The sequence below is a fragment of the Arachis ipaensis genome, chromosome B2 (assembly GCF_059453495.1).
Source record: "Arachis ipaensis isolate K30076 ecotype BB chromosome B2, ASM5945349v1, whole genome shotgun sequence".
Lineage (NCBI taxonomy): Eukaryota > Viridiplantae > Streptophyta > Magnoliopsida > Fabales > Fabaceae > Arachis > Arachis ipaensis.
Genome location: NC_142437.1, coordinates 89,024,818 through 89,049,877, shown reverse-complemented (window position 1 = coordinate 89,049,877; position 25,060 = coordinate 89,024,818). Strand labels below are relative to the sequence as shown.

The 25,060-nt window shown below is 37.9% G+C and overlaps 1 pseudogene; it reads right to left on the bottom strand.

The window, feature by feature from the left end:
- Positions 1 to 6,124: 6,124 nt before the first annotated feature.
- Positions 6,125 to 24,929, bottom strand: LOC148574771 (uncharacterized; annotated as a pseudogene).
- Positions 24,930 to 25,060: the final 131 nt, after the last annotated feature.

The following is a 25,060-nucleotide window of genomic DNA, read 5'->3' as shown; positions in this document are numbered from 1 at the left end:
CAAAATGAAGCACAAATAGACTTGCAAGAAGAAAAGCTTATGAAAGCTGGGAATAAGGAATTGAGCATCGAACCCTCATCGGAAGTGTATCCGCTCTAGTCGCTCAAGTGTATAGGGTCGATTCACTCAATTCTCTTCTACTCATGCTTTCCAAGATTTTTTTTCTTCTAACAATCAACAGTTATTCAATGCATGCATACATTCATCATGAGGACTTAGTCATAGGTTGTAATGGGGCTAGGGTAAAGGTAGGGTGCATATGGTCAAGTGAGCTTGAAATTTGTATCTTTGATTAGCCTAAGCTCTCACCTAACACATGTAACAACCTATACAATTCTAATACACAACCTAGCTACCCATGATTCCCACTTTTTCACATACTCATGCATTCTCTTTAATTCACATTCCATATGCATTGATTTTTATTGAACTTTACTTCGGGGCATTTTTGTCCCCTTTTTATTTCTTTTTCTCTTTTTTTTTTCTATTTTTTTTCTTTATCATTTTTTTAGTATATACAAATGTATCAATGCATATGGTTTTACATAATTAATGCATAAGCATGTACCCAATTCCCAATATTTTCAACAAAAATAAAAATTACACTTTTACCTCAACCAATGTCCCAAGTTTCCCATATCCAAATGATAAATACTCTCACTAGCCTAAGCTAATCAAAGATCCAAATTAAGGGATATTTATTGTTTTTCACTTAGGGGTAGTGATGTGCTAATATTAAGAACAATAGGAATTAATTAGGCTCAAGATTGGCTAACAATGGTTGATGAAAGGTAGGCTATTTGGGTGAGTGAGATAAATGAAATGATGCCCTCAATCATATAAATGCACATATACATGGAATAATAGACATAAAGAATCAAACAAATCAAAGATTACAATCATAGAAAGAGAACAATGCACACAAGAATGAAAATAAGTGGTTATAAGATGTAACCACACAATTAGGCTCAAAACTCACATGCTTGTGTTCTTAACTCAAAAACCATGTTCCAAAATAAATTCTTCAAGCAAGTTCATCACAAAAAAAAATTTTCAAATTGGTAGGGTACTCTAAAAACAGTTTCTTGGAAAAGAAATCATCACCCTAACCAAGTAGTCCTAACATAAAAAGGAAGTGGTAAAAATATATACAAATTATAACTAACATGCAATCTATCATGCAATGCAACAACTAATCTAACAAAGACAAAAATTAAAAATTGGTGTTGAAAAAGGAAGTTGTTACCCATGGAGATCGGTCGGACGACCTCCCCACACTTTGAAATTTGCACCGTCCTCGGTGTATCCAAAGAAGAGCAAGGTGGACGGGTTGCTACAATTGATGAGTTTCTTCAAAAGGTTGTGCGGAAGAACTTGTTTGTTACCCCATTTAGAAGTCTTTCCATTCCTTTCCTTCTTGGTGGCCAACCTAAAAGGAAAGAGAAAGAAGGATAATTAAGCCTATATCAAAGATATCAGAGCAAGTAGAACATAGGCGGGGCTAATGCCAAATAAGAGTAAGGTTCTCATTACATGTTAGCTACGCATGTAAGTGAGAGAGAAATATAGGCAAAGGGCATATTAACTGATACTTGATGCAAGAATAAGTTAAAGCATGAAGATCACTCAAAAGCATCAAGTTCAAACAAGAAAGAGTGGGTTCTGAAAGACATGTAAGCTCATATCAATGCACAAAGGATATAAGAGTCATACAAGATTAAGCATTGATTTAAAAGTTTCATCACCCAACAATATCAAACAAGTCTAGAAGCACCAAGATTAACCAAAAAATTCTCAACATTTGAGTAAGAGCACTCAACACCATTATTAACATAAGAAACTCAGAAAAGAAAATAAGACAAAGCTATAAAAACAAGATTAAAATACAATGAATGAAAATAAGCAAATGCAATAAAAGAAGATGGAAGAAAAGAGAAATTTTTTTCTTTTCTTTTTTTTAGAACCAGCGCGGACGCGTCATGCACGCCCATGCGTCGATTCTCAGGTTGGCCCATGGACGCGTACGTGCCAGATGCGCGCACACGCGAGTTGGTTTATGCCTTGCGCACAAAGTAGGCGCAAGTTAGGCACAACTCTCTGGAATTTGGCTTGGAGGTGAAATCTTTGCATCCACGCGTACGCATACATGGCGCGTCCGCGTGGATTATCGAAAATGCTTGAGGCGCGCGTACGCGCCAGGTGCGCGCACGCGCGGGTTGGTGCTCTGTTTTTCAAAATTTTTCCAAGTTTTTACACCAATCCAAGCATTCCAAACCTCCAAACAGCTACCCAAATACCATAAAACCTTATTTAACATATTAGACTACCAAATAGACTCAACAAACTACTCTAAATATGAATTTAAACTAATTCTACCAATATTTACAAAAGAGAAAATAAAAAGATATTACCATGGTGGGGTGTCTCCCACCTAGCACTTTTGTTTATTGTCCTTAAGTTGGACTTATGGGGAGCTCCTCTTAAGGTGGCTTGTGCTTGAAGCTATCCTTAAACATCCACCAATGCTTGAATCTCCAATAAGCTTTAGTCTTCAAAGATGATAACTCCAAGCCTTAATGGAGTTCCACACAAACCATGGGCTCCCAAATTTGATTCTCCTTGTGCGATCCGGGATCCCACACTTTGTTTTGACACCCATCTTCAAGTTGATCATCACAATTCCAATTGGGTGGCATGACCTTAGAATTCTCAATCGAGCATCCAAACATTCTCCTAGACCCATGCAATTTGGTTTTACACCAACCATTGCCATTCAACTTTGAGCATGCAACCATCATGAACTTAGAGTGATGTGTCCAACCACTACACAACTCTCTCTTACTCTTAACTCCACAAAGAGCTCTAAATTGACCATCATTTTCAATCAAATCATATTCAAGTGGAAAAGTAAAGATTAGGGATAATAATTTTACCCACTTGAATGTTGTGTAGGATGGTGACTTAGGAAGGGGTGGTCCTAATGATCTTGCAAGTTCCACTCCCTTGTGCTCTTCTTTGACTACCTCCACCTCTTCACAAGCTTCTTCAATTTCAACCTCTTCCTCTTGGTAGCTTCCTTCCAATTCAATCTCTTCTTCATTGCTTACCAAGGGTATGGGAGGTGAGGTATCTTCTTCCTTACCCTCTATGTCAAACCCAATTGGAGAGGATTCAATTGTACATAAAAATTCTTCAATGATTGAATCCATCTCTTGGTCAACCTCTTCAAAGGCTTCAACCACTTCTTCCGGCTCAATTATCTTAACTTCCTCCTCTTGTTGCACTCCTTGCTTCAACTCCTCTTCTTCACCTTGAAGCTCTAAACTCACTCCCTCACTATGCTCCTTGGTTGCTTCTCCACATTCGTCAATGGGAGTGCCTTGGTTGCTTAGGCTTAGTCGGGAGGAGGCCATATTGCTAACGGCTTCCACTAGGATAACCATCTTGGCTCCTAGCTCTTTAAACTTCTTTTCATCCTCCTCTTGTCGCCTTAAGATATGAGATTCAAGATCTCTCAATTCCAACATGGAGGCTTTATCGAGAGGTGATGGTGGAAGAGAAAGTTCATTGTTTGAGGGGAAGGCATTATAGTTGGAAGGTGGTTCATTTTGGTAAGGGTATGGAGTTGGTGTATATGGAGGTGGTTCTTGGGAGTAATTGTGTTGGAATGGTGGTGGTTCCATGTGTGGTTCATATGGTTCATAAGGTGGTTGGTATGGTGGATAAGAATTAGGGTCATAATGAGGTGTTTGGTGGTAGGGGGCTTGTGAGTAAGGTGGTTCAAAGTCATGTTGAGGGGGTGGTTCATAGGCATGTGGTGGTGGTTGTTGACAATTACAATAAGGGCCACCACATCTATTAGATTGATATGCATTAGGATTAGAATTATACCATAAGAATCCGGAGGTTGCTGTTGCCAAGAAGGGTGATCAATCCTTTGAGGCTCCTCCCACCTTTGATTGTTCCATCCTTGATGCATATTGTCATTGTAGTTCTCATTCCCTACAACATAATTTGAGCCAAACTCATAGCCAAAGTGATGAGAATTCATAGTGAAAGAAAAAAAATAAAAACAAAAGCTAATAAAAATAAGCAACAAAGTCCTAAAGCTAGCAAAAACTAACAAATAAGCAAAAAGCAAACATATTCACAATATTCACAATAGCCAATAACATAAAACCATTGCAACTCCCCAGAAACGGCGCCATTTTGATAATGAATTTTGCTCTATGGTTTAGAATTTCTCTTCTAGAAATAAGAACTTCGTTGTAAGCATAGTTCTAAACCAACAAACAATTTCCACATCAAAAATTTGAGTTGTCACAAGTACAAACCCCAATAAGAATTAACCGAAGTATTTGAACTCCGGGTCGTCTCACAAGGAATTGCAATGAAGTGCTCAATTATTGGCTATAAAGGGGTAAGGGGTTTTGATTTTGTGTTTTGGCAAGAAAATAAATGGCAAGAAAAGTAAATGAACAATGAACTAACAAAAGAGATGGAAAAGAACTCTTGACTAGACATAGGTAATTGAGATTACCATCCTTGTCTACATACCAAATATTGATAATTATGAGAGGCCAACCTATTAAATCTACTTCCAAAGCCTTAAGTACGTAATATCTACTCCTAGGCTTGAAGTACGTCAAATAGGTTTGATCACATCAACCCATAAGTGCCAACCTACCTACTAATTAGATTAGTAGTGGGTTGGCATCAATGAGTATCAAATTGATCACCAAAGGATTCTCAAATCACCAAATCATTGAGACCCAATGACTCAAGTTCACTCAATTCCCTTAGCCTAGGCCAAGAGTCAAGAGAACTACTCAAAAACTAAAGGAAACATTTTAACAAACACCTAGTGTGCAAGAAAAGTAAGCATCATAAATGCAAGAATTAAGGAAACCCATAACTAACATAAGCAAGAAATCAATAATAACAATCAATATCAACATAAAAGAGACATGGAAATATAAAATTACATTAAGAGTAATCAAGATCCAACAATTGTTCATAAACATAAAAATGGAAAAATAAAGGAAATGACAAGTAAAACTAGAAGAATAGAGATGTAATAATAAGAAATTAAAAGGAAGAACTAAATCAAAACAAGAATTAAAAGTGGATTTAAGAAAATTAAACCTAAACTACCCTAATTTCTAGAGAGAAGAGAGAGCTTCTCTCTCTAGAATTCTACCTAAAACATGATGAAAACTAAACTATGACTACTTGGTTCATTCCTCCTTCAATCCTTGGGTTCAATAGCATCAGAAATGAGTTGGATTGGGCCCAAAATGCTTCAGAAATCGCTGGGGGCGATTTCACTTTAGTGGGCCACGAGCAGCATCGGCGTGCATGCGTACATGGCGCGTGCGCACCCCTGAACGTGAAGCAACATATGGAAAATTTTATATCATTACGAAGTCCCAGATGTTAGCTTTCCAACGCAACTGAAACCGCCTCATTTAGACCTCTGTAGCTCAAGTTATAGTCGATTGAGTGCGAAGAGGTCGGGCTTGACAACTTTACGGTTCCTTCATTTCTTCATGAGTTCTCCCAATTTGCATGCTTTTCTCCTCACTTCTTCCATCCAATACTTGGCTTATGAACCTAAAATCACTCAACAAACATATCAAGGCATCGAATGGAATTAAAGTGAGTTAAAATTGGCAAAATTAAGGCCTAAAAAGCATGTTTTCACATTTAAGCACAAATCAAGGGAGAATTGCAAAACCATGCTATTTCATTGAATAAATGTGAGAAAAGGTGATAAAATCCCCCAAAATAAGCACAAGATAAACCACAAAATCGGGGTTTATCACATACACACGGATACGGACACGAGACACGACACGTCACGCGACACAGCGACACGCAAATTCTAAAAAGTTGTCGGACACGGGGACACGCATATATTAATAATATAATATATTCATTAAATAGAGATATGTCTTAATAGAGATATTTTCAAAAACAACCATATGATATGCATTTCTTCCTAAAGTGTATAGGTATTCAAAAGATAAAATTCTAAACTCCTATGTCTTAATAGAGATAGTAAAAATTTTGTACATCATATATACACACACAAAAAGTTATCTAAAGTTATATTATTTCTCCATCATATATGGTTGATATCTTTATCATTAGAAAAAGTCACTCTTTCCAATTCCGGTTGATCAAGAGAAAGATGAGCAAGTTCAAGAACACCATTTTCTTCATCAATTGGTGAAAAAGTATCTCTAGCAATATCTCACATCATAGTTTCTCCTTTATTGTATTGTGAAGTTTTTCTTGAAAGAAGACGAAGATTAGTGTGGACAAATACTAAATTTTCTACATATTTAAGCTTCAACTTGTTTTTTTTAGGGAATGGATAAAAGAATATGTGCTCCAATTCCTTTCACAACAAGAAGATGAAGATGGTTGCCTTAGTAGCCTAAGAGCAATTGGTTGAAGAAATTTTGCTTTACCACCATGAATTAGCCACCAAGACTTTGCATCATCTATGCCTCTGTAATTCAAAGAGTCATAATCATCAAAGACACCTCTACCATCAGAAAAGCTTGCAAATTCAATGTTTACCTTTCTCCTCTCTTCTTCATCAGGAAAATACCTCTTCAAGCATTTAACTCTCTCATTAGTGATCTCAATATCTTGATGAGGAGAAACTCGTGTAGGATCTTCTCTCAACCATTGGTGGCTATAATACCTATATAATTAGTGTTTAAGCAGAAATTAATAATGATTTAATTATCTTCACTTATAAATAAAAGTTATAAACAATAAATATAAAAAATTACCTTGGATTCAATGAATGTGCTAAATAATGAAGAGGTGTGCTACTTTTCGTCCATCTTTGAACTAATATTGAGTGCACAACATTGTAGAAGGATGATGACTCTTGTTCATCTTTTCTTTCATAGAGATATATAGCACTTTTTAATTTCTTGATCATTGAATCCCACATCTCATGGACCAAATGAAGAGTAGGTGCATTCGTGTCTGTACTTCTTAAAACATCATAAATAGGATTTGTGAAAGCAAGAATATAGTCAATTTTTTGCCACCAATTTTCACTCAAAATCTTTTCTGTAATAAACACAGCTTTGCCAATATTATCTTCCTTGTATAAAGACCACTTCTCACTTATAATCATCTCTTTGAGGCATTGCTTTAACAACCTAAATCTTTTGAGCATCACAATAGTAGAAGCAAATCGAGTAGGAGCAATATTAAGCAACTTCAATGTATTAAATTTATTGAAAATAGATAACCTTATATGATGATTAACAATGAAATTTTTTTATAAAAGAAGCATCTTTAGCAATTTGAGTAATCCATGAGCATTCTTGATAAACAAAAATTAATCTTCTCTGTATTCTTAACTACACAAATGTCCTTTAAAGCAAGGTTGAGAGTATGAACAATATAAGGAGTCCAATAAACAGATGGAAATTCAACTTCAATCAATAAACCAGCCACTTTACAAATCGGCGCATTATCAATCACAATCTGCACTACATTTGAGAGACCGACTTCTCTTATCACATCTCTTATTTGCTTTGCAACATAATCCTTATCTTTGATCTCATTTGAACAATCTACAGCTTTCAAAAACATAGGCTCACTTTTAGTTACAGCCATAAAATTAAGAAGAGGCCTCCTTTAGGGATCACTCCATCCATCACTTACAATGCTCACTCCCTTTCCACTCCATGAATTCTTAGTAGGTTCTAACATTCTCTCCACATGTTGCTTCTCTTTCTCAAGTAAAGTTGTCCTCAATTTATTATATCCAGGAAGAATATAACCATCAATATAATTATTAGCAGCATAAGAAAAAGCTTTGACAAAATACGGATTTTTTGCTAGATGAAAAGGTAATCCAGATGAAAAAATATTCTAGCAATATGTAAATCTAGAGTCTCCCTTGCATTCACATTAAAAGCTTTCTCTAAAGATCCAGTAGCTCTTCTTTTTGTTGAATCAAGTTCACTTGCATTAGATAAGGGTAGAAGAGGAATTGACTTAGCCTTTTTACTTTCATGCAACAATGTACTTTCACTATCAAGTTTCTTAAGTTCTTCAAGCTTTGTTGATGTAACTTTTGCACAAAATCTAATTCTTTTTCCTGAAATCTTCAATAAATGTGCTCTTACTCTAGTATAAGAACCACTGAATAAAACCTTGCTAAATTTACATTCAAATTCAAGATTTCTACCCCCTTCAATTTTATCTTTCTTTGTTACAAATTTTCATAAAGGCTTATCAACACTTTCTTCAAAATTGTTTTGAACACTCTCTAAACTCATCTCTCACAATCCTACAATAATTTAAGAACCAAAATTATTTTTTTACAATTTAATTTCTTGAGCAAACCATAACCAAAAAAAGCATAGAGAGAAAACAAAACCAAAGAAAATTATTATATAATACTAAACATTTGTGTAAGTTTTTTATTGCTATTTATTCAGTTCTCCATCCAATTCAAGATAAACAATAATACGAACAATGATGTTATATCAACAAAGTAAGCTGAGTTCATTCCCAACTATTATTGTTTACTAAATTATTCAACACTTGACAAACATATAAGTTTATTTTTGACAATATTGAAAAGACACTTAATTTGACACTTAATTTTTGATTGCAAGCTTTTGTGCTATTTCTAAGCCCCATGCCATATATGTGTCACAAACTATGCTTATGATTCTGTTACTCCCACCATCCCTGGAATTAATGACCCTTATAAGCATTTCAAGATAACTAGGCATGGTTCTCACCATTGAAGCAATTAAACCAGCCACGTCACTTCTATCATCTTCAGGTCCTAACTCCTAACCCATCAGGAAGTGAGACTAGCTCCACTCTGAACCATCAAGAGTAACCTTACCATTCATTGCATTAAAAACTCTCTTGTGGTTGAACTCAGTGTTCACAAAGGTAACTTTGCAACCATGTTGAACTAGTTTGTGTGATAAGTGTATTAAAGGGTTCACATGCCCCTGTGCTGGAAATGGCAGAACTAGAACATGTTTCAGACCCATCTTTCTTATTATATATGCTAAAAAACACATTAACAATCAATCCAATTTTTTTTCTCTTGTCTTTCTTCTGTGTCTTTCTATTACTTTCTAGTTTATAATCTTCTCATAGCAGCCAGTAAAAAATTCTGAAAGAAGTCTCTAACAATACCTAATTCTAGAAGCACAAAACAAAACAAACCAAACCAAGGAGATGCACAGAACAAAATAAAAATCCAGAATCAAATGGAAGCACAGAACTGACAAAACAAATCAGAACCAAAGAAAAGCACAGAGGCCAGATCAAAATAGAAATACAGAACGAGAAATTGATTGATGAAAAAATAAACATTCTCCCTTACTTGAAATGGAGGATGCAGAAGAGCACGAAGGAAGAGCACGAGAGCAGGGCAACGGTCACGATAAAAGTGGCGACCGGAAAGGTGGCAAACATGGCAGCGAGAACTGGAGCAATGACGACAACAAGTGGTGGCTGGAGAAGCAGTGAACAGCAGCGAACAGCGATGACAAGCACCGCAGAAGAAGTAGCAGCAGTGAAGAAGAGATGCTGAGATTAAGAGTGAGGGGGTGTGGAGAGAGACGACGAACATCCACGGCGGTGATGACCGGAGGTGGCGGCGATGACTGGAGGTGGCGGTAGACTGGCGGTGAGGAGAGGGTGAGTGGGTGTGGAGCCACTAAGCCAGAGACGGGTTTGGGGGTAGAGGTGGAAAGTTAGGTTTTTAACTTTTGTAAAAGTGAAAGGGTAAAACTGAAGAGAACTTTCAAAAATACTATTGGGCCGTGTCCGTCCGTGTCTGGGCCGTGTCCGGGCTGTGTCTGACTGACTTTTTTGTTTTTTTTCGACAGGACACATTTGGACACGGGAGACATGCGTGTCGGACGAGTGTCTCCATGCGTCGTGTTCGAAATGTGTCCCACAGCCCGACACAGAAATTAAACAAAGTGCCCGTGCTTTATAGATTAGGATCAATTAACATTGATTATAATTATTTAGCATATCTGAATATTCTTTATAGGATATTACGTCTTTATTATTTCGATTCTCTTAACACTTATGAATATCCTTCTATATTGTATCGTTCTATACAACTTGAATACACTCAAATATTTTCTCTATTGCTCTCTCTTACCATTTCTAACATGGTATTAGAGTCATGGTATCCTCTTTGAAGAAGATGTGTTATTTTTTCTTTATGTGAAAATCACCGTATTTTTCACATTATGAAGATTCGTGCACGGATTCTAACTGCTCAGAGTCGATAGAAGAGTTATGCGGATCAGAGGAGGAAACCGCTAGAGTTTGAAGTGGGAGAATATGTATTTCTTCAGGTGACACCGACAACTGGGATTGGAAGAGCAATTAAGACCAAGAAGTTGAACCCAAGATATATAGGACCGTTCGAGATTCTGAAAAGATTCGGGCTGGTGGCGTATCAAGTTACCTTGCCACCTCATCTGTCTAACTTGCATGACGTATTCCACGTGTCACAACTCCATAAGTACACGTCGGATGCAGCTCATGTGTTGCAGCCTGAGTCGGTTGAGTTGAAGGAGAACTTAACTTTCCAAGTAACGCCAGTGAGGATCGATGACATTAGTGTGAAGAAGCTGTGAGAAAAGGAAGTCTCGTTGGTTAAGGTTGCTTGGGAGCGAGCAGGAGTTGAAGAGCACACTTGGGAATTGGAGTCCGAAATGCGAAAGGATTATCCCGAGCTTTTCTCAAGTAATTCAAATTTTGAGGGCAAAATTTCTTATTTGGTGCGGAGAATGTAAGAACCGTAACTAATCAACCGATTAATTACGTAATTAATATTGCCCAAATTAGATTTCGAAAAGTTAGAAAGAGAATTTGAGAATTTAAAGGTGATTTTTGGACTCAGTGGGTTTTTCTGAGTCAGAAAATGTACTTTTTGCGAAAAATCGTAAAAAACCGCGAACAGGCAGTTAAACCGGTTGAACCAGTTCAAGTATGCTCGGTACCGCATGAAAAAAAGTGAAAACCGGCAAAAACCTTAGAAAAATATTAGAAATAGAAAACCGGGCATTAATTTTAAAGATTTGGCCCGAAGTTGGGCCAAACGGGTAAAAAATGCTAACGAGTTGGACCTGGCCCAAGCCCAACATATAAAAGGGTTCATTAAGTGAACCAACTCACCACACAACACTCATAACACACACACATCAGAAAAAAGAAAAGAAGGAGAGGAGAAGAGATTGAGCACTATTCATCTCAAACTTCCAAAGCTCATATCTTGAGGTAGAGAGCTCCGATCGCCGCACCGTTTGTGGCTACGCGTTCCTCGTGAAGCGCTCTACAAAACTCATACAAGAAACTGGGGAGATAACCATGAAATCCCTTCTATTCTTCTCTCTAAAGTTTCGGTTCCTAGGGCTTTGGGGTTAAATGAGTTTTTGTGATTTTGGATGTTTAGGTTTGCTCTAAGCCTTGCTTAGCCTTGGATTTTGACATCCAAATTTGTTGGAAGAGGTAAGAGCCATTAAACCCTTGTGAATTTATGTATAATTGGAACCCTAGGTTGATTTGAGGTGAATTGTATGCATATAGTTTTATTATTGTGGCTTTGGGAGCTTTTGGAACCTAATTGTGCTTATTGGAGTGGAATTGAAAGCTTGGATTGTGTTGGAAAGCATAGCTTGTGCTCGTTTGGATTTTGGTGCATAAAGGGAATCGGCTAAGGTATGGTTTTGGTTTTCTCTATGTAGTATGTAATATTCATGGACACTTAGGCTAGTGACCCATAGGATAAGTTTGAATTATAATGGTTGATGAGTTGTTTGAAATATTAATGTATGATGATTTATGATGGTGTGATGATTATTGAGGTGAAGGTATGACGATTGCTAATGTTAAGATATATGTGAAATTAATGTTAATGATATGGTTATGTAGTTTGAAGAGTTGAATGGAGATTTGTTGTGATATTGCATGATTGATATTGATGGTTGGAGAGTGGTGAAATGTGATGAAAATATGTGGTAAGTGGTGAATTTTTTACCCAAGAGGGTAGTTGTGCTGTAAATGGGAGGTTGATGTTGTTTTGGTTGGAGGTGGTTTGAGAATTGTGAAAATTTGGTAAATTGTGACTTTTGGTAAAATGGGATTTTTGGTGAACTTTGCTCGATCATAACTTTTACCTCGATTTTCAAAACTTATTGAAATTTGTTTAATTAAAGATCTTTGAAAATCCTTTACATCGATATAAAGTATGTGAAATTTAGAATTTTGTAGAGGAAGTTATGATCATTCAAAGTTGGTGTTAAAAATCTGAAATTCTGCAAAGTTGCAGAATTTCATGATTTCTGATATGTGTGGGCGCACACCCTCGTGCGAACGCACACCCTGTAAAAATTTTGACCTGTGTGGACGCACACACCTGTGCACATGCACAGACAGGGAAGTGCATTCTGTTTGCAGCGCTAGCACAGCTTGTGCGTGCACATATCTAAGGAAAAATTTTAACCTGTGCGGACGCATACGTCGGGAAGGCCAGTCTGTTGGGCGAATAACTTTTCCTAGTGAATTTGCATTTAAATTGTTGAGTTTAATCAAGAATTTATTATCTTTTAGCCACTATGGATGATACTTTGAGTCTTGTTCATTTATGTTTATTTTAGGTAGCATTTGGTTGGATTTGATGGAGTTTCTGCAGCACAAGAACCAAAGGAGATGGCAGCAAGGAGCGACACGTACGCGTGACTGACCCGTGCGCGTGACTGATGCGTACGCGTGATTTGAAGATTTGCTAAGCGACGCGTACGTGTGACTGACGCGTACGCGTGACTGACGCGTACGCGTAACTGACGCGACATGCAGAAAACGCAGAAAATGCTGGGGCGATTTCAGGCCAAGTTTCGACCTAGTTTTCGGCCCAGAAACACAAACTAGAGCCAAAGAATAGCAGAGACTCAAGGGAGATTCACAAAGGAATGATTATACCCACTCCAAGTTGGGCGTGGACCCTACAAAGTAAGTGGTCCCCATCCATCAATTGAAGACATGCTGATTGCTTTAATTAATTCTGAATTAAACTTTATTTTATTTTAAAAAATAGAAAAATATATTATTTTAGTTTTAGAAGATAGATATTAAATTAATTAGGATTTGATATAAAAGGAAATTCCAACAGGGTGATTCGAACAGAACATTATTCCATTCCAATTTACAATCATTATTTTTCTCTGAACCATGAGCAACTAAACTTCCATTGTTAAGGTTAGGAGCTCTGTCTATTTGTATGGATTGATTTTATTGCTTTTTCTATTTTAATTCATGTATGGATTTATAATTTAAGAATTGTTTTCGCTCTTTATCTTATGAATTTGGGTGGAACGGAAGTATTACCCTCTTTCTAATTGAGTTCTTGTATAACTTGGAAAAGCTCTTTAGTTGAACAACAGCTTGAAAACACATTCTCCTAAATTTCTAGTTTATCTGAATTTAATGGGATACGTGACATATAATCATTTTATTTTTGGGTAATTAGGATTTTTGTGGCATATAAACTGGAATTTGATCATCACACTCTAATTAGAATTAATTGACCAAGGAATTGGCAGTTGATGAATTTTAAAGGAGACTAGAAAGGTCTAAGGAATTAGGATCTAGTCACACATAGTTTGCCATGAATTAAATCCTGCATAATTAAAATAGTTAGTAAGAAAAGTTAATCCGAAAAAATAGATAACTCTGAAACCTTAACTGTTTCTCCACACATTATTCCTAACTTATTTACTTGCCTTTCTTTAATATTCTTGCTATTGTTTAATGTCTTTGAACCCTCAAACATTACTTTCTGTGTGCCTAAATAAATAAATCAATTAACCATTGTTGCTTAGTCCTTCAATCCTCGTGGGATCGACCCTCACTCACCTGAGGTATTACTTGGTACGACCCGGTGCACTTGCCGGTTAGTAGTGTGGTTAGAAATTCCGCATCAAGTTTTGGCACCGTTGCCGGAGATTGATAGTGATTAACAACTATCAGTTGTTTGATTGCTTAGATTAGGCATTTTAGTTTTAATTTTTATTTAAATTTTGCTTAGTATTTTTCGAATTTTTTTTATTATAAATAGTACTACTATTTTTCCTTAATTTCTGAAATTAAGTTTGGTGTCACCTAATTAATTTCATTTTAATTTTCTTGTTTATTTTTTCTGTTAATTTTCGAAATTTTTGTTATATTTCAGTTATTATTTTCGAAATTTTTTCTATTTCATTTATTTAGTATTTTTATTTTATTATTTTACACAGGTTACCTCACTGGGAATTCTCTACACTCTAACGTAGAGATTCCCATCTTTTTTTTGTTTTCTGTTTGTTTATGCGTAGGAACAAAGACAAAGAACATCCCTTAGACTTTGATCCTGAACCTGAAAGAACTCTCAGGCGATGTTTACAACAAGCAAGACTTTGCAAGGCTGCAGAATCTACTATGGATCACAATAATGCTGTTAATGCCAATGTGACAAATCCGAATGGGGATGATCAATAAAGGAGAGTGATTGGCTCTTACTCTGCTCCTACTGCAGATCTTTATGGAAAAATCATTGTGGTGCCTCCTATAGCTGCGAACAACTTTGAGCTGAAGCCACAATTGGTCACCCTGGTGCAACAAAACTGTCAGTATCATGGTCTTCTCCACGAAGACCTAAATTAGTTTATTTCTAATTTTCTGCAAATTTGTGATGCTGTGAAGACAAATGGAGTGAACCCAGAGGTGTACAAACTCATGCTCTTCCCGTTTGCTCTGAGGGATGGAGCAAAGCTATGGCTAGATTCCTGACCCAAGGAGAATTTGGATACTTGGGACAAGATTGTTACTGAGTTTCTTACTAAATTCTTCCCACCAAAAAAGCTGACTAAGCTTAGGGTGGAGGTTCAGACCTTCAGGCAGAAGGATGGTGAAACTCTTTATGAAGCTTGAGAGAGGTACAAGCTACTGACTAGGCAATGCCCTCCGGACATGTTCTCCAAATGGACCCAACTAGATATCTTTTATGAAGGCTTGGGTGAAATGTCCAAGATGTGCTTAGATAATTCTGCAGGTGGTTCATTGCACAAGAAGAAGACACCGGAGGAGACTATTGAGCTGATTGAATTGGTTGCTAGTAACCAATATTTATATTCATCTAACAGGAATCTGTGAACTCTGAGGCTCCTCAGAAGAAGGGTGTTATGGAAGTAGAAGCTCTTAATGCTATTCTTGCTCAGAACAAGCTTATGTCTCAGCAAATAAATCTACTTACTCAGCATATGGGTGGCATGCAAGTATCAGCTATCAACACCCAAAATCCACCTCAAGCGGTCTCTTATGACATGACAGGTAATTTTGTACAAAATGATAATTATGATTATGCTCAATCCTTTTCTGAATAGGTCAATTACATGGGGAGCGCTCCTAGAAATCCCAATAATGATCCCTACTCTCAGACCTACAATCAGGAGTGGAGAAATCACCCAAATTTTGGGTGGAGGGACCAACCTTAGAGACCTCAAAATTTCAACAATAATTTTCAGGGCGGCTTCCAACAGAATAATCACAATAACCGCCAATTTCAATCTCATCAACAACAACCACCTTCACAGGCAAATTCAAAATCCTAAGAAGATTCTAATTGGGAGATGATGAGGAATTATATGCAGGAAACCAGAGCATCAATCAAGAATTTGGAGATTCAGATGGGTAAAATAGCCACAAGAGTTAATGAAATTGATCAGAGGACCACTAATAGCCTTCCTGGTAACACAATTCCAAATCCAAGAGAGGAATGCAAGCCTATCACCTTGATAAGTGGACAAGTGGCAAGTATTAAAGCACAAGTTAATGAAGAGCCAGTTGAAAAAGAAGATTGCAAGGTTATTCAATTGAGAAGTGGTAAAGTAGCTGGCTCTGAGACCAAGGTCAATGGAGAGTTAGTTGAAAAAGAAGCTCCAAAAGAGAAGAAGGAAGAAGTAGAGCACGTCCCTCCAAAGCGTGCAGACAACCCATTCCCAGACTCTCTTGACACTTATCCTACATTGCCAAAGGCTCCCGAGTACAAGCCAAAAATGCCATATCCTCAGAGACTTCAAAAGGAGACCAAGGACAAGCAGTTTTCAAAGTTCTTGGAAGTCTTTAGAAAGTTACAAATCAATATTCCTTTTGCTGAGGTTTTGGAGCAAATGCCTCTCTATGTCAAGTTCATGAAGGAGCTATTATCAAAGAAGAAGCCTTTAAAAGGAGATGAGACAGTGGTCCTGACTAAGGAATGTAGTGCCATCATTCAGAATAACTTGCCAAGGAAGATGCCGGATCCAGGGAGCTTCCAAATTCCATGCACCATTGGGAGCACAACCTTTGAGAAAGCATTATGTGATCTGGGAGCAAGCATCAATCTAATGCCCTTATCTGTGATGAAGAAGCTGCAAATCCAAGAGGCACAACTCACAAAGATAGCATTACAGATGGCAGACAAATCTATGAAGCCTGCATACGAATTAGTGGAGAATATCTTGGTCAAAGTGGGTAAATTCTTCCTCCTAGCAGATTTTGTGATTCTTGACACATGGGAGGATGAGAATGCCTCTATAATTCTAGGAAGACCATTCCTAGCCACTGGAAGTGCTCTGATTGATGTAGAAGTGGGTGAATTAGTGCTTAGAGTGCATGATGAGCAACTGGTCTTTCATGTCTTCAAAGATATACATTCAACAGGTGAAGAAGAGAGATGCATGCAGGCTGAGCTTATTGATCCAAACCTTCAAAAATTTGATGCGTAATTTCTAACCACACTACTAACTGGCAAGTGCACCGGGTCGTACCAAGTAATACCTCAGGTGAGTGAGGGTCGATCCCACGAGGATTGAAGGACTAAGCAACAATAGTTAATTGATTTATTTAGTTAGGCACACAGAAAGTAATGTTTGAGGGTTCAAAGACATTAAACAATAGCAAGAATATTAAAAAAGGCAAGTAAATAAGTTGGGAATAATGTGTGGAGAAACAGTTAAGGTTTCAGAGTTATCTATTTTTTCGGATTAACTTTTCTTACTAACTATTTTAATTATGCAGGATTTAATTCATAGCAAACTATGTGTGACTAGACCCTAATTCCTTAGACCTTTCTATTCTCCTCTAAAATTCATCAACTGCCAATTCCTTGGTCAATTAATTCCAATTAGAGGGTAATGATCAAATTCCAGTTTATATGCCACAAAAATCCTAATTACCAAAAAATAAAAGGATTATATGTCACGTATCCCATTAAATTCAGATAAACTAGAAATTTAGGAGAATGTGTTTTCAAGCTGTTGCTCAAGTAAAGAGCTTTTCCAAGTTATACAAGAACTCAATTAGAAAGAGGGTAATACTTCCATTCCACCCAAATTCATAAGATAAAGAGCGAAAATAATTCTTAAATTATAAATCCATACATGAATTAAAATAGAAAAAGCAATAAAATCAATCCATACAAATAGACAGAGCTCCTAACCTTAACAATGGAAGTTTAGTTGCTCATGGTTCAGAGAAAAATAAGGATTGTAAATTGGAATGGAATAATGTTCTGTTCGAATCACCCTGTTGGAATTACCTTTTATATCAAATCCTAATTAATTTAAAATCTATCTTCTAAAACTAAAATAATATCTTTTCCTATTTTTTTAAAATAAAATAAAGTTTAATTCAGAATTAATTAAAGCAATCAGCATGTTTTCAATTGATGGATGGGGACCACTTGCTTTGTAGGGTCCACGCCCAACTTGGAGTGGGCATAATCATTCCTTTGTGAATCTCCCTTGAGTCTCTGCTATCCCCTGGCTCTAGTATGTGTTTTTGGGCCGAAAACTGGGTCGAAACTTGGCCTGAAATCGCCCCAGCATTTTCTGCGTTTTCTGTATGTCGTGCATGTCACGTGTACGCATCAGTCACGCGTACGCGTCGCTGAGAAAATCTTCAAATCACGCGTACGCGTCAGTCACGTGCACGCGTCACCATGGAAAGCTCCAAATCACGCGCACGCATCAGTCACGCGTACGCGTCACTCCTTGCTGCCATCTCCTTTGGTTCTTGTGCTGCAGAAACTCCATCAAATCCAACCAAATGCTACCTAAAATAAATAGAAATGAACAAGACTCAAAGTATCATCCATAGTGGCTAAAAGATAATAAATTCTTGATTAAACTCAACAATTTAAATGCAAATTCACTAGGAAAAGATAGGAAAGATGCTCACGCATCAGGGGCGCTGGCACAGGTTGTGCGAGTGAACAGATTCTGAAAGTTTTGCCACCTGTGCGTACGCACACATTTTAAAATTTCCTGGGCGTGCGTACGCACACACCCCTGTGCGGCCGCACACGTCCTGTTTCTCAAATTTTGTTTATCTTTCAACTATTCTACCTTCCCAACAAGGTTGTAAGCTTCTAAAACACCATTTTAAGACTTTTGGGCCTAGTTTTGAGTAATAGAATATGGGATATGACTTAAGGGTCCCTAGTACATAATTTTATGATAAATTAGAAAACGGAGGCCTAGGTTTCTGGTATACTGAGAACGGTTTGACATTAGGTGAAGGGGTGATGAACATATGAGATGAGGAATGATGAACTTTTGATAAGTGAAAACTGAGTTATGAATGGACAGTGGTTGAGATGAGTCGAGGACTCGGATTGAGATGATGGATCTCTGTATACTGAAAATGCTTTTTGAAAACCACTGAAATAATATTTTTACTGAGATTATGAGACGATATGCGCCCGGCAGGGACGGTGGTTAATCCCGCCTGTCATGGTAGCGGTGGCGGCGTAAGGACGGTGGTTAATCCCGCTTACGTTAGGATGCGAGGTCTGAGGCAAGAGTATCCCGCTCGCATCCCTTAGGATCTATAGGCGTGCAGGCGCCGGTACCTAGACAGTGATCCGGGCACTATATCTTGGGGGTTCCCATATGAGAAATCCGAAGGGCGACGTCTCCATGGAGATGTGTCGGGTTAGCAGTTGAACCGACAATGTGATATCACGGCCAGTAGGGCAGGCATTCATCATATGCATTTTCTATCTATTTGTTTGCTTTGCTGACTTGTAATTGTATGCCTAATTGAATAACATGCCTAATTGCTTACTTGATCTACTTGCCTTGTATGCTTTTACTTGTGAATTACTTGCATTGTTATTAATTGTGCTTTCTACTGGGATTGAGGAGGTTCGGAAGGCGGTGGCGATGGGATCGCATGGAGGATATGTTGGTGAAGGCTATGGGACAGCAGTGTTTGGTTAGAATAGAAATCCCTTAAGATAGATTACCCGGTTTAATTATGATAAGGTTTATATTATGCTTATATTGTCTTAGAATGCTTTAAGTTTGAATCTTGTGATGGATATGGAGCTTAGGATTGCCTTTGGCATCCCGGGGTCTTATATCCTACATCACTGGGTACTGTTACCATATTGAGAACCTCCGGTTCTCATACTATATCTTTGTTGTGTTTTTCAGATGCAGGTCGCAACCCACCTCGGTGAGTTGCTTTGGATGGTGACAGAAGCGGAGGATTCTGGATTCTTTTGGAGTCTTTTTGGTTTATCTTGTTTATACATCTCTCCTTTTGTATTTTGTTTAGCCTAGAGGCTTGTATTATGAGAGAAAAACTTGTATAAGCTGTTTTCATTGTATAGTTCTGTATACTTGTTTATGGCTAGCCGGCTTAAACTCCGCGAGTAGAGGCTAGTTTTTTATGATATTATATACTTATATTTTGTTGTATCTTATCTGTCTCTTGTACCTTAAGCTAGTAGCTTCGTTAGTACGTTTGCGCTTTTGAAATCCTGTTTTTGAGCTATATCCTTCATCGGGCTTCTAGATTATATTATTTCTTCTATATATTATACGTATGAGCTTTAGAACTGTCGTAATCTCTGATTAACCTTTGATTTACGGCACGAGGTATGGCTTAGGGTAATTAGGGTGTTACATTGGTTCCTCCCACGACGGCAATCTTTTGCAATATGTCCAGGCAGTCCATAGTTAAAGCATATACCTCTTCCTATCGTTTAGTGAAACTGATCATAGTTAGTTCCTCTAAAGTTGCCTTGCCCCTGAGGATGCTGAGGAGTATGTCCAATTGTCCATCCTTCTTGAATTTTCGTTCCTTTGGTTGGAAGAATTCTCCACAGCATCGGTCGTTATTACCTCCATGAGTATCCCTTGCTAAAGCTGTAAGAACCGCGATTAATTAGCCGCTTAATTAAATTAAATTAATTGCCCAAAATAGGATCCAAAAATTTAGAATGTTAATTAGAAAATTTAAATATGATTTTTGGACTCAGTAGATTTTTCTGAGTTAAAAAATATAATTTTCTGCGAAAAATTGCGTAAAAACGCGTACCGATAAATTAGCCAGCAGTACCGGCTTAAATCTGCCCGGTACTATGTGAAAGTAGTAAAAACTGTAAAAAAATTTAGGAAAATAACTAAAGTTGAAAATCAGGCGCTAATTTTAAAGGTTTGGCCCAAAATTGGGCCAAATAGACTAAAAACGCTAACGGGTAGGACCGGGCCCAAGTTGGGCCCAAGCCCAACATATATAACCAATTAAATGAACCCCATTCAGCCCATTCATCACTTAAACAACACAAACACATTTGAAAGAAAAGAGGAGAGAGGTGAGAGCTTTTCCAAAACTGTTAGGTAAGGTAAGAATGTCTTGAACCCTTGTAGATTTATGATTTTGGTAAATCCTAGGTATTAATTATGATGAATTAATTGTGTATAGCTTGGAATTTATGATTATTGGAACTTTTGGATTGTGTATGATGGCTTGATTGAACTTGGAAACTTGTGAAAGCTTGGTTGAGGTCAAATTTTGGTGTTTGGTGCATATTGGGAATCGGCCAAGGTATGGTTTTAGTTTTGTCTATGTAATATGTAATATTTCTGGACACTTAGGCTAGTAGACTTTAGGATAGGATTGGATTGATTGTTGATAATTATTGAAATGAGGTTGTTATTCATAAATGGTGTTGATTTTTGAGTTAATGTTGCATGATGATGAATTATTGATGTTGAGCTATGGTTGGTGGTGGATGACTATTATAATGATGGGTGGTATGTGATGAATTTATGTATGAGGAATTATTGATGTGTGATGTTGTTGCATATTGTTTGAGAGATTAATCAATTGAATTATTATTAGGTGTGAAAATGATGAAAATGTGAATTATAGGTTGTGGAATAAATTGGAAGATATATGAATGTAATTTAGATACATTAGGATTGGTTTGGATGAAAAGCAATTGGTTTTGAATTGAGAGATTTAGTGAAATTAGATTTTTAAGGTTTTTGGTAAAAACAGATTTTGGGCCAACTTTGGTAGATCATATCTTGAGCTACAGTTTTTGAAATTGATTGAATTTTATATCAAATTAAAGATAATTCAAAGAGCTTTAAAATGATATATATTTTGTGGAAATTGGAATTTTGTAGAAAAAGACATGATCATTGGAAGTTGGTATCAAAAATCTGATTTCTGTGATGTTGCAGAAATTGTGAGTTCTAGTTTGTGTGCGCACGCATATTGTTGTGTGCGTGCTCTGAGCAGGGGCCATGTTTTACTTGTGCAGGTATGCACACGCACACCCTGTAAAAATTTGAAAACGTGCGTATGCACAGACTGGTGCGCACATACACACATGGATATGCCTACTGTTGAGAGCGTTCGCACACTTTGGTGCGCACACACACCATGTGAATTTTGCAAGTTGTGCGTACGCACAACATCATGCATACGCACACACTGGGAAGTGCCTTCTGTTGAGGGTGTTCGCACATATCTATGTGTGCACACACAATGGAAAATTTTACTATGTGTGCGTACGCACGCCTCTATGCGTACGCACAAGTTAAGAAAACTCCTCTGGGCGTGCGTACGCACAACCCTATGCATATGCACACTGTCTTGTTTTTCAATGAAAACCTTGTTTTTAACCGTTTTATCTTCCCGGCAAGCTTGTGAACTTCTGTAAAGCTTATCTAGGGTGTCTTAACTTGTTTTTAGGCTTTGAAACATAAAGAAATATCATAAGTGAGTTTAACTATATATTTTCTGGTATAAAGTTTAGAAGGCGAAGCCTTAGGATTCTGGAGTATTGAGGGTGGATTAGTTGAGTGAAGTGGTGAAGTACTGTAAAGACGATTGGTATGATGAAATTGTGGAGTTATGGATTTGAAGATATTTGAGACGAGTCTAGGACTCGGAGTGGAATGATGGTCCTACTGAGTACTAAAAATGATTTCTGAAAACCATTGATATACTATTTTATACTGAGATTGTTGAGACGCTATGCGCCTGGCAAAGATGGTTGGTTAATCCTGCTTATCGAGGTCGCAGTGACGGCGTAAGGACAGTTGGTTTATCCCCTTACGTTAAGGCTCACATCCTTTCGGATCACAAGAGTGTGCCTGACACTATATCCGTGGGGGGGGGGATCCCACTTATATTCGTGATCAAAAGGCGATGTAAATGTGTCGGGTTGGCAGTTGTACCGACGATGTGATATCACAGCCAAATAGGACAGGCATTCATCATGTGCATATTCTATATGTTTGTTTGCTTTGCTGACTTGCATTGTTTGCCTAATTGTATAATATGTTTAATTGCTTCTTGCCTTACTTGCTATACATGATAATTACTTGTACTTTACTTGTATGAATTACTTGTGTTTTCTGCTGGGATTGAGGAGGTTCGGAAGGCGGTGGCGATGGGATTGCATGGAGGTTAGGCTAGTGAAGGCTGTGGGGCAGTGGTGAACTGACAGTTTAGAAATCCCCTAAGTTAGTTGACCTGTTTAAGGATTTGTTTATCTGTTTTATAAGCTTGAATATTTATGATTGATATGAAGTTCTAGGATTGCCTCTGGCGTCCTAGAATCTTATATCTTACATTACTGGGCACTATTACCATACTGAGAACCTCTGGTTCTCATACCATATTCTATTGTTATTTTTCAGATGCAGGTCGTAACCCACCTTGGTGAGTTGCGAGACGGTGACAGAGCGGATAATCTTAATTATCTTTTGGAGTTTTTTGGGCTGAGGGGAAGAACTCGGCATTGCTTCCTCGGATAGAACGACTTCTGGTTGAAGGGACTCTACCCAGGGCTCCCCTGAAGTCTTCAGATCGGACATGTTAATGTCCCCTTCTTGGAGAGGAGGGACAATCTTGCCATCGTCCACAACCATATCCGGGTTAAGAGGAGAAAGGTCCAAATCGGGAGCAATAACCCGAATTTGAGACTTCAGGTTCTCAAACATTTCCTCTGTACCCTCAGCAATCGACTCCTCCAAGTTGGCATAATCATCCTTAAGTCACCACACCTCTTCCTTCAGATCCAAGTTTTCTCCAAAAACTCGGGTGTAGCTTTCTTCAGCCTTTTTCATTAACCCCTCGGCCATAGCACAAGAGGCCGCGGACTATCTTTCCTTCTCCCGAGTTTTAAGGAAGTCGGTTTCCAGTTTGGATTTCTCTTCCTCCCATTCATTTTTGCTTTACGGAGAGAGGCCACCTCGGCCTGCAAGGCCTCCAAAGAATGTTGAGTAGCATTCAAATGAGCTTTCCGTAACTCTTTAAGCAAAGTAGAGTGCACCCCAGCTGTTTGAATCCCACCTCGGATCAAGACTTGGAGGTGGTTTTTGATAGAAACATCATCCATAGCAATGAAGCTATGAGGAAGGATGTATTTCTCACAAAATCTCACTCTGTCAAAACCAATGTCGTAAATATTGACACCACCCGATTCCGAAGTCTTTTGCTTTTTGAAACTCGGCTCCGAAAAAGGGGGAATAGGAGGAGTGGAGACAAAAGGAGGAGGAGGAGAAGGAGAAGGAAGAGGGGTTACCGACTTGGAATGAGAAGAGGTACCTGAGTCTGATTTTGTCGCAGAAGGAACCTCCTTGACTCCTGCAGCTGTGCAGCTCGAGCTCTGGCGTTCCTCTTTACCTCCTGAATTTTCTGGTAAGCTTTCGAGCTGCTTTTCATTTTTTCTGCACGAGAACATGGAAGATCAGAAACAAGTCGGAGCAACAAACAAGTATTTACAAATATTAACAAAACTACCTGACTCGGTACGAACATAACTCGGCTTTCCGAGAAGTAACTTCTTCGTATCAAGGTTTGGAGCCCGCCCCCAAGCCTCTAGGAAGAATTCAACTACGACTTCCTCGACCTCATCCAAATCTATCAGATTATACTTATCGACAGGAGCTACCTCTACCCAATATAGTTGAAAACAGGGTTCATTATTTTCATTTAAGAAGAACGGACGGTGTCCCTCAGTAGTACGAACTTTGAAAAACAAGATTTTGAAGTCGTGAAATGAATCATCAAATATGGAGAATACCTTTTGACCTTGAATAGCCCGGAAGGAAACCCATTGTTGTTTATTCGAAATGGAACTGAAAGGTTTTGAAAGATGAAATAAGAAGAAAAAGATCTTCAAAGAAATCGAAAAGTCAAGCTCACGGCTAACAAGTTGGTAGATTTTCATGAACCCCCCAAGAATTTGGGTGAAGTTGGGAAGGAGCCACTTTGCAGTAGGACAAAACCTCGATTTCAAAGTCGGAAAATGGGGAAACTACCCCAAGTCGGGTGAAAAGATACTCGTACATAAAAAGAAAATGGGGTTCCGACATGGCAACTCGGCTAAAGCAAACTCGGTCTTCCGGGTCAGGGGCCACTATCTCAAATTTCACCTCATCATCCCTATAACTAAAAATCCTATGGTGTCTACGGAAATCGTCTACAAAAACATTATCTACTACAGGAACTACAGAAAGAACCGAAGAATATACCCATTTCAACAAATCCTCAGGGACCTTGGACGACATTTTTGAGACAGTTGAACGAGACATATAGAAGAGTTATACCTACATTACAAAATAAAAATTATCACTGCAAGTTAAAAGCAAGGAAAACTCCCTTCCACAGATAAAAATAATCAACAACCACAAAGGGAGTA